Genomic DNA, 15,378 nt, shown 5'->3' with positions numbered 1-15,378 from the left:
AGAAAGTCTCTTTTAGTTTCTTCATCCATAACATAGCCCTCAGGCACAACAGGTAATTCATATTTATTAGGAGAGCCTTCATAATCACTTTCATCAGTATTATAAGTTTCAACAATTTCATTCTCTCTAGCCCTAGCAAGTTGTTCATCAAGAAATTCACCGAGTGCCATAGTAGTATCAGGCATAGAAGTAGTTTCATCATAAGTATCATGCATAGCAGAAGTGGCATCATCAATAATAAGCGACATATCAAAATTAATAGCAGAAGCAGGTTTAGGTGTCGCAAGCTTACTCAAAACAGAAGGTGAATCAAGTGCAGAGCTAGATGGCAGTTCCTTACCTCCCCTCGTAGTTGAGGGATAAATCTTGGTTCTTGGATCTTTCAAGTTCTTCATAATGATAAGCAGATATAAATCCCAAGTGACTCAAAGAATAGAGCTATGCTCCCCGGCGACGGTGCCAGAAAATAGTCTTGATAACCCACAAGTATAGGGGATAGCAATAGTTTTCGAGGGTAGAGTATTCAACCCAAATTTATTGATTCGACATAAGGGGAGCCAAAGAATATTCTCAAGTATTGGTAGCTGAGTTGTCAATTCAACCACACCTGGAAACTTAATATCTGCAGAAAAGTGTTTAGTAGCAAAGTAATATGATAGTAGTGGTAACGGTAGCAAAAGGTAATGATAGCAAAAGTAATATTTTTGGTGTTTTGTAGTGATGATAGCAATAGCAACGGAAAAGTAAATAAGCGAAGAACAATATATGGAAAGCTCATAGGCAATGGATCGGTGATAGAGAATTATGTCGGATGTGGTTCATCATGTAACAGTCATAACCTAGGGTGACATAGAACTAGCTCCAATTCATCAATGTAATGTAGGCATGTATTCCGAATATAGTCATACGTGCTTATGGAAAAGAACTTGCATGACATCTTTTGTCCTACCCTCCCGTGGCAGCGGGGTCCTAGTGGAAACTAAGGGATATTAAGGCCTCCTTTAATAGAGTACCGGACCAAAGCATTAACACATAGTGAATACATGAACTCCTCAAACTACGGTCATCACCGGAAGTGGTCCCGGTTATTGTCACTTCGGGGTTGCCGGATCATAACACATAGTAGGTGACTATAGACTTGCAAGATAGGATCAAGAACTCTCATATATTCATGAAAACATAATAGGTTCAGATCTGAAACCATGGCACTCGGGCCCTAGTGACAAGCATTAAGCATAGCAAAGTCATAGCAACATCAATCTCAGAACATAGTGGATACTAGGGATCAAACCCTAACAAAACTAACTCGATTACATGATAAATCTCATCCAACCCATCACTGTCCAGCAAGCCTACGATGGAATTACTCACGCACGGCGATGAGCATCATGAAATTGGTGATGGAAGATGGTTGATGATGACGATGGCGACGGATTCCCCTCTCCGGAGCCCCGAACGGACTCCAGATCAACCCTCCCAAGAGAGTTTAGGGCTTGGCGGTGGCTCTGTATCATAAAACGCGATGAATCTTTCTCCCTGGTTTTTCTCTCTCCGAACATTAATATATAGAGTTGGAGTTGAGGTCGGAGGAGCTCCAGGGGGGCCACGAGGTAGGGGGCGCGCCCCCCACCCTCGTGGCTAGGGTGTGGGCCCCCTGGTCTTGATCTTTTGCCAGTATTTTTTATTATTTCCAAAAATAATCTTTGTGAAGTTTCAGGTCATTCCGAGAACTTTTGTTTTTGCACATAAATAACACCATGGCAATTCTGCTGAAAACAGCGTCAGTCCGGGTTAGTTCCATTGAAATCATGCAAGTTAGAGTCCAAAACAAGGGGAAAAGTGTTTGGAAAAGTAGATACAACGGAGACGTATCAGTCGGCATCGACCTCCAGTACACCGCCGGTCGTCCCGGCATAGATCAGAAGGTTGCCGTCGCCCAGTTGTGCGTGCGCCATCATGTCCTCATCTACCACTACTGCATGGCCACAGAGCCTTGTGACCGTTTTAACAGGTTTGTCGACAACACCGACTACAAGTTCGCCACTATGGATACCAAAGACGATGTAAAAGCGCTCAGTGTTACGGGCTTGGCCTGCAAGAACCTTGTCGAAATCCGTGACCACTACAGGGTCTGGGGCAGCACAAAGCAAGACTCCCTGGTCGAACTCGCCTCGGCCATCATCGAGCCCTACTAAGAAAAGATGAAGCAGGATGCTCGGAGAACAAGTCTCGTATCGTGGCACAAGGCCTGGATGCGGCAACTGGATGAACCACACCTCATGTTCGCGGTCAAGAGCATGTACACATGCTACGAGATGCATAGGCAGATCGTTGACATGAGGAAGTGCCTCGTTACCCAAATCGACGAGCCCGGATCGAGCCACAAGAAGAGCAACTGTCACAAGAAGTAGATGATGATCAGATGATCGTTTATGCTAGCTAATCATGCATGTAATATATAGTTTACTTTATTGGTGTGTGTGGAAATGTCATGTGTGTAGTAGCCACCTATGTAATTATGCATGTAATAGTTTACTTTGGTGTGTGCAAATACCATGGTTGTCGTAGCCACCTATGTAAGTGGATGTTTAATTTGGTTATGCAAGCATGTCCTTATAAGTGTGTGTGTGTGTGTGTGTGTGTCTATATATGTTGTTGTTCTGTATGCAATCCCATCGCACAACACACACGTCTTATTAGCAGCAACCGTCTGTGTTATTATCGGTCTTCACACACATTTCTGATTACAGACCTATTTGCCGTGTATCACACACATCTTGTTAAGTTGAACCATTTCTGTTCTCATGTCTCAACGCAAACAGTTCATCTGAGTGAACCGCATGCCGTATATCGCACACACCTTTGATCTGGCTGGCCGTTTATTTTGTGTTGCCTAATCACAAACAGTTCATCCGAGTGAACGGTATGCTGTGTATCGCACACGCCTTCATCTGGTTGCCCATTTCATTTCTTCCTCCTCATCGAAAATAGGTCATTGACCTGAACCATATGCCCTTCATCGCACACGCAACTAAAACCCGAACCGTATTTTATGCATCCGTCATCACAAACGTTTTACACATTTCTGACGATTTTCATACAGCACCGTTTGCGATTATTGCATCGCACACAGTTTCTCGAAGGGTCTCTAATCATAGTGTCGCGTTAGCAGCATCCTGCAGTAGTGCTAGTAGGTGTTATGGGCTTAATGGGCCAAGGGAGGGACATGCCAACCCACAGGGGGCTGGTGCACGCCTCTCCCTAGCCGGCCAGCCCTAGGGATGGAGAGGGGGAGGGCTAGCCCCTCCGGCCTTTCCATCTCATGGGAGAAAGGAAAGGGGGGCGCCACCCTCCCCTGCCTTTCCCCTACACCTATGCAAGGCAGGGGTTGCGACTTGGGAGTGACCCCAAGTAGGATTCCTCCTACTTGGTGAAGGAAATATGCCCTAGAGGCAATAATAAAGTTGTTATTTATATTTCCTTATATGATGATAAATGTTTATTATTCATGCTAGAATTGTATTAACCGGAAACTTAGTACATGTATGAATACATAGATAAACAAAGTGTCACTAGTATGCCATGAGTTGTCATTTCATTGATGGCATCACATCATTAGAGAATGATATGATTGACTTGACCCATCTGTTAGCTTAGCATGATGATCATTTAGTTTACTGCTATTGCTTTCTCCATAACTTATACATGTTCCTATTTGAAGGAAATATGCCCTAGAGGCAATAATAAAGTTATTGTTTATTTCCTTATATCATGATAAATGTTTATTATTCATGCTAGAATTGTATTAACCGAAAACGTAATACAAGTGTGAATACATAGACAAACAGAGTGTCACTAGTATGCCTCTACTTGACTAGCTCGTTGATCGAAGATGGTTATGTTTCCTAGCCATAGACATGAGTTGTCATTTGATTAATGGGATCACATCATTAGGAGAATGATGTGATTGACTTGACCCATTCCATAAGCTTAGCACTTGATCGTTTAGTTTGTTGCTATTTTGCGTTCTTCATAACTTATACATGTTCCTATGACTATGAGATTATGCAACTCCCGTTTACCGGAGGAACACTTTGTGTGCTACCAAATGTCACAATGTAACTGGGTGATTATAAAGGTGATATACAGGTGTCTTTGAAGGTACTTGTTGGGTTGGCGTATTTCGAGATTAGGATTTGTCACTCCGACAGTCGGTGAGGTATCTCTGGGCCCTCTCGGTAAAGCACATCACTTAACCCTTGCAAGCATTGCAACTCATGAGTTAGTTGCAGGATGATGTATTACGGAACGAGTAAAGAGACTTGCCGGTAACGAGATTGAACTAGGTATTGAGATACCGACGATCGAATCTCGGGCAAGTAACATACCGATGACAAAGGGAACAACGTATGTTGTTATGGGGTCTGACCGATAAAGATCTTCGTAGAAAATGTAGGAGCCAATATGAGCATCCAGGTTCCGCTATTGGTTATTGACCAGAGACATGTCTCGGTCATATCTACATTGTTCTCGAACCCGTAGGGTCCGCACGCTTAACGTTATGATGACAATTTCATTATGAGTTTATATATTTTGATGTACCGGAGGTTGTTCGGAGTCACGGATATGATCACGGACATGACGAGCTGTCTCAAAATGGTCGATACATGAAGATTGATATATTGGAAGCCTATGTTTGGACATCGGAAGTGTTCCGGGTGAAATCGGCATTTTACCGGAGTACCGGGAGGTTACCGGAACCCCCTGGTAACCTAATGGGCCTTAATGGGCCTAGTGGAGGAAGTGGAGAGGAGGCCAAGGGGCAGCCGTGCACCCCTTCCCCCCCCCCTTCCTTTTCCCTCTCTCTCCTTCCCCCCCAAGTCCTAGTCCAACATGGAAAGGGGGCGAGTCCTACTCCCAGGAGGAGTAGGACTCCTCCTAGCGGGCCCCTTGCCTGGCCGCACCTCCTCCCCCTTGCTCATTTATATACAGGGGCAGGGGGCACCCCAGAGACAACAGTTGATCATTGATCTCTTAGCCGTGTGCGGTGCCCCCCTCCACCATAGTCCTCGATAATATTGTAGTGGTGCTTAGGCGAAGCCCTGCGATAGTAGAACATCAAGATCGTCACCACACCGTCATGCTGACAGAACTCTTCCCCGACATTCTGCTGGATCGGAGTCCGGGGATCGTCATCGAGCTAAACATGTGCTAGAACTCGAAGGTGCCGTAGTTTCGGTGCTTGATCGGTCGGGCCGTGAAGACGTACGACTACATCAACCGTGTTGTGCTAACGCTTCCGCTTTCGGTCTACGAGGGTACGTGGACAACACTCTCCCCTCTCATTGCTATGCATCACCATGATCTTGCGTGTGCGTAGGAAATTTTTTGAAATTACTACGTTCCCCAACAGTGGCATCTGAGCCTAGGTTTTATGCGTTGATGTTGTGCACGAGTAGAACACAAGTGAGTTGTGGGCGATATAAGTCATACTGCTTACCAGCATGTCATACTTTGGTTCGGCGGTATTGTTGGATGAAGCGTCCTGGACCGACATTACGCGTACGCTTATGCGAGACTGGTTCTATCGACATGCTTTGCACACAGGTGGCTGGCGGGTGTCAGTTTCTCCAACTTTAGTTGAACCAAGTGTGGCTACACCCGGTCCTTGCGAATGTTAAAACAGCACCAACTTGACAAACTATCGTTGTGGTTTTGATGCGTAGGTAAGAACGGTTCTTGCTAAAGCCCGTAGCAGCCACGTAAAACTTGCAACAACAAAGTAGAGGACGTCTAACTTGTTTTTGTAGGGCATGTTGTGATGTGATATGGTCAAGACATGATGCTAAATTTTATTGTATGAGATGATCATGTTTTGTAACCGAGTTATCGGCAACTGGCAGGAGCCATATGGTTGTCGCTTTATTGTATGCAATGCAATTGCGCTGTAACGCTTTACTTTATCACTAAGCGGTAGCGATAATCATGGAAGCATAAAAGTGGCGAGACGACAACGATGCTACGATGGTGATCAAGGTGTCGTGCCGGTGACGATGGTGATCATGACGGTGCTTCGGAGATGGAGATCATAAGCACAAGATGATGATGGCCATATCATATCACTTATATTGATTGCATGTGATGTTTATCTTTTATGCATCTTATCTTGCTTTGATTGATGGTAGCATTATAAGATGATCTCTCACTAAATTTCAAGATAAAAGTGTTCTCCCTGAGTATGCACCGTTGCCAAAGTTCGTCATGCCTAGACACCACGTGATGATCGGGTGTGATAAGCTCTACGTCCATCTACAACAAGTGCAAGCCAGTTTTGCACACGCAGAATACTCAGGTTAAACTTGACGAGCCTAGCATATGCAGATATGGCCTCGGAACACTGAGACCGAAAGGTCGAGCGTGAATCATATAGTAGATATGATCAACATATTGATGTTCACCATTGAAAGCTACTCCATTTCACGTGATGATCGGTTATGGTTTAGTTGATTTGGATCACGTGATCACTTAGAAGATTAGAGGGATGTCTTTCTAAGTGGGAGTTTTAAGTAATATGATTAATTGAACTTAAATTTATCATGAACTTAGTACCTGATAGTATCTTGCTTGTCTATGTTTGATTGTAGATAGATGGCCCGTGTTGTTGTTCCGTTGAATTTTAATGCGTTCCTTGAGAAAGCAAAGTTGAAAGATGATGGTAGAAATTACACGGACTGGGTCCGTAACTTGAGGATTATCCCCATTGCTGCACAGAAGAATTACGTCCTGGAAGCACCGCTAGGTGCCAGGCCTGCTGCTGGAGCAACACCAGATGTTATGAACGTCTGGCAGAGCAAAGCTGCTGACTACTCGATAGTTCAGTGTGCCATGCTTTACGGCTTAGAATCGGGACTTCAACGACGTTTTGAACGTCATGGAGCATATGAGATGTTCCGGGAGTTGAAGTTAATATTTCAAGCAAATGCCCGGATTGAGAGATATGAAGTCTCCAATAAATTCTATAGCTGCAAGATGGAGGAGAATAGTTCTGTCAGTGAACATATACTCAAAATGTCTGGGTATCATAATCACTTGACTCAACTAGGAGTTAATCTTCCTGTTGATAGTGTCATTGACAGAGTTCTTCAATCACTGCCACCAAGCTACAAGAGCTTCGTGATGAACTATAACATGCAAGGGATGGATAAGACAATTCCCGAGCTCTTCGCAATGCTAAAGGCTGCGGAGGTAGAAATCAAGAAGGAGCATCAAGTGGTGATGGTCAACAAGACCGCCAATTTCAAGAAAAAGGGCAAAGGGAAGAAGAAGGGGAACTTCAAGAAGAACAGTAAGCAAGTGACTGCTCAGGAGAAGAAACCCAAATCTGGACCTAAGCCTGAAACTGAGTGCTTCTACTGCAAGCAGACTGGACACTGGAAGCGGAACTGCCCCAAGTATTTGGCAGATAAGAAGGATGGCAAGGTGAACAAAGGTATATGTGATATACATGTTATTGATGTGTACCTTACTAGAGCTCGCAGTATCACCTGGGTATTTGATACTGGTTCTGTTTCTAACATTTGCAACTCGAAACAGGCACTACGGATTAAGCGAACACTGGCAAAGGACGAGGTGACGATGCGCATGGGAAGTGGTTCCAAAGTTGATGTGATCGCGGTCGGCACGCTACCTCTACATCTACCTTCAGGATTAGTTTTAGACCTAAATAATTGTTATTTGGTGCCAGCGTTAAGCATGAACATTATATCTGGATCTTGTTTGATGCGAGACGGTTAGTCATTTAAATCAGAGAATAATGGTTGTTCTATTTATATGAGTAATATCTTTTATGGTCATGCACCCTTGAAGAGTGGTCTATTTTTGATGAATCTCGATAGTAGTGATACACATATTCATAATGTTGAAGCCAAAAGATGCAGAGTTGATAATGATAGTGCAACCTATTTGTGGCACTGCCGTTTAGGTCATATCGGTGTAAAGCGCATGAAGAAACTCCATACTGATGGACTTTTGGAATCACTTGATTATGAATCACTTGGTACTTGCGAACCGTGCCTCATGGGCAAGATGACTAAAACGCCGTTCTCCGGTACTATGGAGAGAGCAACGGATTTTTTGGAAATCATACATACAGATGTATGTGGTCCGATGAATATTGAGGCTCGTGGCGGATATCGTTATTTTCTCACATTCACAGATGATTTAAGCAGATATGGGTATATCTACTTAATGAAACATAAGTCTGAAACATTTGAAAAGTTCAAAGAATTTCAGAGTGAAGTTGAAAATCATCGTAACAAGAAAATAAAGTTCCTACGATCTGATCGTGGAGGAGAATATTTGAGTTACGAGTTTGGTCTACATTTGAAACAATGCGGAATAGTTTCGCAACTCACGGAACCCGGAACACCACAGCGTAATGGTGTGTCCGAACGTCATAATCGTACTTTACTAGATATGGTGCGATCTATGATTTCTCTTACAGATTTACCGCTATCATTTTGGGGTTATGCTTTAGAGACGGCTGCATTCACATTAAATAGGGCACCATCAAAATCCGTTGAGACGACGCCTTACGAACTGTGGTTTGGCAAGAAACCAAAGTTGTCGTTTCTAAAAGTTTGGGGCTGCGATGCTTATGTGAAAAAGCTTCAACCTGATAAGCTCGTACCCAAATCAGATAAATGTGTCTTCATAGGATACCCAAAGGAAACTGTTGGGTACACCTTCTATCACAGATCCGAAGGCAAGACTTTCGTTGCTAAGAATGAATCCTTTCTAGAGGAGTTTCTCTCGAAAGAAGTGAGTGGGAGGAAAGTAGAACTTGATGAGGTAATTGTGCCTGCTCCCTTGTTGGAAAGTAGTACATCACAGAAACCGGTTTCTGTGACACCAACACCAATTAGTGAGAAAGCTAATGATAATGATCATGAAACTTTAGATCAAGTTACTACCGAACCTCGTAGATCAACCAGAATAAGATCCGCACCAGAGTGGTACGGTAATCCTATTCTGGAAGTCATGCTACTAGATAATGATGAACCTATGAACTATGGAGAAGCGATGGTGAGCCCAGATTCCGCAAAATGGCTAGAAGCCATGAAATCTGAGATGGGATCTGTCAGTGTCAAAACCGGCGGATCTCGGGTAGGGGGTCCCGAACTGTGCGTCTAGGCCGGATGGTAATAGGAGGCAAGGGACACAAAGTTTTACCCAGGTTCGGGCCCTCTTGATGGAGGTAAAACCCTACGTCCTGCTTGATTAATATTGATGATATGGGTAGTACAAGAGTAGATCTACCACGAGATCGGAGAGGCTAGACCCTAGAAGCTAGCCTATGGTATGATTGTTGTTCTGTATGTTGTCCTACGGACTAAAACCCTCCGGTTTATATAGACACCGGAGAGGGTTAGGGTTACACAAAGTCGGTTACAATGGTAGGAGATCTGCATATCCGTATCGCCAAGCTTGCCTTCCACGCCAAGGAAAGTCCCTTTCGGACACGGGACGAAGTCTTCAATCTTGTACCTTCATAATCCAGGAGTCCGGCTGAAGGTATAGTCCGGCCATCCGGACACCCCCTAATCCAGGACTCCCTCAGTAGCCCCTGAACCAGGCTTCAATGACGACGAGTCCGGCGCACAGTTTGTCTTCGGCATTGCAAGGCGGGTTCCTCCTCCAAGTACTTCATAGAAGATTTTGAACACAAAGATAGTGTCTGGCTCTACAAAATAAGTTTCCACATATTGCCATAGAGAGAATAATATTTACACAAATCTAATCTGCTGACGTATTACGTAGTGTGACGCACCACGACCAAGCCCTTATTCAAATCGTTTTACTATCCCACCTCAGCGTGTCATGCGAGGCGGTTTCCTTGGCACGTCTTGTTAAAGCAGAGATCGTGTCCCCTTATTCCGGGATTCTCATCAATATGGGCGTGGGTAACCCAACCGCGCCATTGATTACGGCGCTTGGAGATAAGCGAGTTTTACCAGGCTGGTGGGGACACGTAGTTGCGCCACCCATATAAGGGGATAAGGATCCACCTTTTCACCTACGCCTTCTTCCTCCTTCGCCTATCCATTTTTACGCACCCGAGCTCCAGCGCCCAAATCCGCACTCCCCACCTCAACCTTCTCCAGCCATGTCCGGAGCGGGAGGCAAGTGGATGGTCTCCTCCGTCACGGAGGGACACATCAAAAAACTGAGGAAGGCCGGATACTTGTCTAACGACATCGCGCACCGGCTTCCCGAAGAGGGGCAGCTCCTCCCCACCCCAAGGCCCCATGAGAGGGTAGTGTTCCTTCCCCACTTCCTCCGCGGACTGGGCTTTCCTATCCACCCATTCGTCCGGGGACTCATGTTCTACTACGGCCTGGATTTCCATGATTTGGCCCCGAATTTCATCCTCAACATCTCGGCGTTTATCGTCGTGTGCGAGGCTTTCCTCTGCATCCGCCCCCATTTCGGCCTATGGCTCAAGACTTTCAATGTCAAGCCGAAGGTGGTGTGCGGCAACCAGGCGGAGTGCGGAGGTGCCATGGTGGGCAAGATGCCCAACGTCTTATGGCTTGAGGGCTCCTTTGTGGAGACCCTGAAGGGGTGGCAATCGGGGTGGTTTTACATCACCGAGCCGCGTGACCCTTAGTGGGTCGCAGCCCCTGCATTCCGATCCGGACCCCCAACACGGCTCACGTCCTAGAAAGAGACGGGCCTGTCGTGGGGCAGCAAAGGAGAGGTGACTGGACTGAAAACATGCATTCAAACCCTGGTGGACAAGCAGCTCAGGCTTGTCAACGTCGTCCAGGTCATGCTCATCCGCCGGATCCTCCCGTGTCAACAACGGGCCTTCAATCTGTGGGAGTTCAACCCGGCGCAGCACCGAATTCTGAACAGGCTCTTTGGCACGACGTACGAAGACGTCTGGAAGGTGCTTTTCAAGGGCGCGAGGCTCCCGCATCTGCTACCGAGGATCGCGGATTCAGCGCGCAGCGTCACGCCAGCGCGGTAAGTTGTTTGTGCCTTTTACGGGGTATTAGTTTTTCATAGTTTAACTCTATGCGGGATCTAAGCTCCCTTACCTTTGACAGGTTCGGCAGGCGAAGTCCGGACAGATCGACTGTCCGGCTCCTTTGCCCGAAGACCCAGCTGATGCCCGCTTGGCGAAGCTTTTGGTTCCGGCACCCTATGTGGTGTCGGAGAACAAGGCCACGAAGAGGGCCACGGGGACTCCAAAAAGTGCCCGGCGCCAGGAGGTGTCGGGTTCATCATCCGACGGCTCCAAGGCGCAGTCCTCTAGTGAAGACGAGGAGGAGGAAGAAGAGACCTCTCCCCCTCCAGCGGGGGGAGAGAAGAGAAGGAAGGCCGCCCTCACTGAGGAGGCCAAAGGGTCCAAGAAGGGGAAAACCCTTCCTCCGGACTATTCCACCGACGCCGACGACGGCGGAGAGGAGTGGTCGCTCAGGGCCAAGCCCCTGGCGAAATCGTAAGTATCCGGATACCAGAGTAATTCATAGTATTCCTTTATTGCACAGCTTTCCCTTATGTCGAATATGTTTATGCAGCCCACCCAAAGACCGGCTTGACGCGTCGTCGAGCGGTTCACTGGACTCGTCGAATGTGAATTCGCTTCCGACGGCTTCCTCCCCCCGCCTTACGGACGACGCCAAAGTGTTGTCCCAATAGGCTCCAAGCCAGGAGGAGGTGGTCCTGGAGGCGCCGCAAGGCAACCTCCCGGACTCCAGGAGTAAAGGGGATAAAACCCCCCAGGGCTCCAAGCCTGGCTCTAGGCCGGACACCGCTCCGGAACCTTCAAAGGTTCCAGAGTCCGGCGGGCGATCTCCTTCCAAGAGGAGCAAGCCCACCGTGCTGGTGACCCCCGTCCAACCGGAGGCACCGGACAATCTGTTGGAGGTGCTCAAAGGCGCCTCCATCGACGAGGAGCACCGCACCATTATGAGTGCGGTGGTCCAGAAGGTTCAGTCCGCCAAGAGCGGACTGACTGAAGCTTGTACTAGCCTTTTAACAGGCTTTGAGGTAAGTAAAGAATGTGTAAATAATATTACCGCATAGACAGTAGCCCATGATGCTTTGTTTGGCGTTCGGGAAGAAAAGCCGAATAGAGGATCAAATTAAATTCGCAGGAGTCTAACAAAAAAGAGTCAATATGCGTATGCAGGCTTCGCTGCTGGCGTCCGCCGTACTGACTGTGGAAGTGGACACACTAAAGTAGAACCTCGAGCAGTCCGAGCAAGAGCTCGGGCGTGCCAAGAAGCAGCTCGAGGACAAGGAAGGTAAGAAATACCTTGTTTAAATATATATATATATATATATATATAAAGGGGTTCAATTGCAAAAAATGACAGGATTATCGTGGCTATTGTAGTGGCCACGTCTGAGGTGGCGACCCTTAAGCAAGCGCTGCTCGAGGCCGAGAAGAGGGCGGCCACGGAGCGCACCGAGCGGGAGAAGTATGAGGCCCAGGTTGGCAAGGTGCAGCAAGAGCTCCATGTTCTCATGAAAAAACATGAGAGTTTGGAGCTTGACTCAAAGACGTGGGCGTTCGAGCTCGCGGCGGCTATTTTAAATGCCAAGTCTGCCAAGGCCGAATCCCAGAAGACCCTCCAGGAGTTGGATGCGGTGAAAAAGATAGCGGCGGGTAAGGTATTCTTTATGCAAAGCAAACACATAAACGTGAGTTACTTGTTACTTACCCGAATCCGGAGCTCTCCAGGAGCGTTTGCAGATCTTCCCCGTAGTGTGTCCGATGCCACCGCATTCTATTGAGCCAAGGAGGGCAGCTCGACAGAGAAGGTGTTCTGGTCTCAGTATGCTGAGGCCGGACACCCCGTGCCCCTGAGCGACCAGCTGAAGCAACTGGTCGAGCTCCACAAGGCGGCCGAACAGGCCATAAAGGGCCTCATAGTTCGGTTGTAGCCTGGAGAGGCTCTGCCTGGGAGCTATTTCGGGCTGGTGCGGCGACTGGTGGGGGCCTGTCCAAGGCTCGAAGTCATCAAGCGCTCCGTCTGCATTGAAGGTGCCCGTAGGGCACTTGCCCGTGCTAAGGTGCACTGGGGCAAGCTGGATGCTGAGAAGCTTGTGAAGGACGGGCCACCGCCGGGGAAGGAGCATCGCAAGCCCGAGAATTATTATAAGGATGTTCTGAAGGGTGCCCACCTTGTGGCGGATGAATGTTCCAGGGATGTAATTTTTGAATAAAACTCGCTCGTTTTGTCTTGTGCGCTGAAAACTTGTTCATATGCGCTAAGCAATGCTGTTGGAATTTAAAATATTACCTTCTGTGCGGTTGTTTATCGATTCTGAGAGATGGCGAGTCGTCGGCTTCTGCCCCCGTGCCGCTAGTGCTGGGGTGTTCGGGGATAAACCTGAGCGCTCTTTTCTCCATGTTTGGGTCCTTCGAGGGAGGCGCTCAGCACAATGAACAAGGCAATCGGACTATAATGCGTGAACACTCTCACTTAGCCATAGAATTCTATAATTTTAAATTTCGGCGAAGCCCCTGGTATTCGGAAGACCGAGTTCGGGGCGCTATCCACGCCTTGGCCGGATGGAGCCGACTCCTGGCTCTAAGTGGCATAAGTCTTTAGGGACTCGAAAAATCTCTCGAACAGCGACCAGCTCTCGCTCCATCATGACAGTCAGTTTTAGCTTTCTCTACTAAGCTGCTCGACCCAGCTCAACTGGGGCACAATCGCAGTAGTTCTCCTAGTGCTACCTTAGCCGATATAGCGGAACGTAAGGCACCAAAACATAGGAGCCGGGCAAACCCAACTATTGACCCAAGACATGATTCGGAGCCGATGCATATAATGCTATAAGTTCGGGGTGCCGCACTTGTTAAAGTGTTCGGACTTCTCACACCATATTGAGGGGTACTAAAGCCCCTGGCGTATTTTGGCCGTACCAAAGTGTACGGGTGCAGCATGTCGTTAAGGAACATATATTTGTAAAAAAAGAGTAATGCAAAAATATACAAAAGCTATGCATTGTTTATTAAAAAGGGGCTGCGATCAAAGCACAACGATACAAAATAATGTGATAAGCAAAAGGTTGGATTATTTAACATGTCCGTTCCAGGGGCAGGCTGCGGAATGGTATGCGAAACAGGTATACTGCTCGTGATAGAGACCACCTGGGAGTTTCATAATGCGGCATGGCTTGTCTGCTTCCCTGGTTCTTGCATCGTTTGTGTGGCCATTGAACTGTCGAACAGGCCTTCCGAAGAATGGAGTCCTGAAAGTAAGAGAAAATTAAAAAATCGGCAGCCCCTGGTGCGGTTTAAGCCGTGTTTCGGGCGTGCCGTGATGGTGCCCCTCCCCCTGTACCCATGGTATTTCTAGAGCGTAGTTATGTACGCGAAGCACTGGTGTCACATTTTTGCGAGGGCTGGGGTTGGGGCCGCATTGCTACGCCTGCTCGGAATGTGCCAGGCGGACTTGTTGTAGGTTACTTCGGGCGCGCTTGACGGTGTCCGGATGTTTAATGGACGGACTGGAGAACTTCCTGGAGAGGCTGCTTTGTACTTCCGCTGCAAGGGCCGCCGTGTGCTCCTCCGTTTGGAGGGAGCGTTCGGTGTTTCCATTGACCGTAATTACTCCTCGAGGGCCTGGCATCTTGAGCTTAAGGTATGCCTAGTGCGGTACCGCATTGAACTTGGCGAATGCGGTTCGCCCGAGCAGTGCATGATAGCCACTGCGGAACGGGACTATGTCGAAGATTGACTCCTCGCTTCGGAAATTATCCGGAGATCCGAAGACCACTTCAAGTGTGACTGAGCCTGTACAGTTGGCCTGTACACCTGGTATTACGCCTTTAAAGGTCGTTTTGGTGGGCTTAATCCTCGAGGGATCTATGCCCATTTTCCGCACTGTATCCTGGTAAAGCAGGTTCAAGCTGCTGCCGCCATCCATAAGGACTCTAGTGAGATGAAATCCGTCAATAATTGGGTCTAGAACCAATGCGGTGAATCCTCCATGACGGGTGCTAGTGGGATGGTCCCTTTGATCGAAGGTGATCGGGGCAGGAGGACCATGGGTTGAACTTTGGGGCGACTGGCTCTACCGCGTATATGTCCCTTAACGCGCACTTCTGCTACCTCTTGGGGATGTGGGTTGCGTATATCATGTTCACCGTCCGCACTTGTGGGGGGAAACCCTTCTGTCCACTGTTATTCGGCGGCCGGGGCTCTTCATCGTCATCGCTATGCAGCCCCTTGTCAGTATTTCCGGCATTTAACTTGCCTGCCTGCTTGAACACCCAACAATCCCTGTTGGTGTGATTGGCCTGCTTTTCGGGGGTGCCGTGTATCTGGCACAAGCGGTCGAGTATTCGGTCCAA

The sequence above is a fragment of the Triticum dicoccoides genome, chromosome 5A, assembly GCF_002162155.2.
Source record: "Triticum dicoccoides isolate Atlit2015 ecotype Zavitan chromosome 5A, WEW_v2.0, whole genome shotgun sequence".
Lineage (NCBI taxonomy): Eukaryota > Viridiplantae > Streptophyta > Magnoliopsida > Poales > Poaceae > Triticum > Triticum dicoccoides.
Note: the sequence above shows the minus strand (reverse complement) of the source record.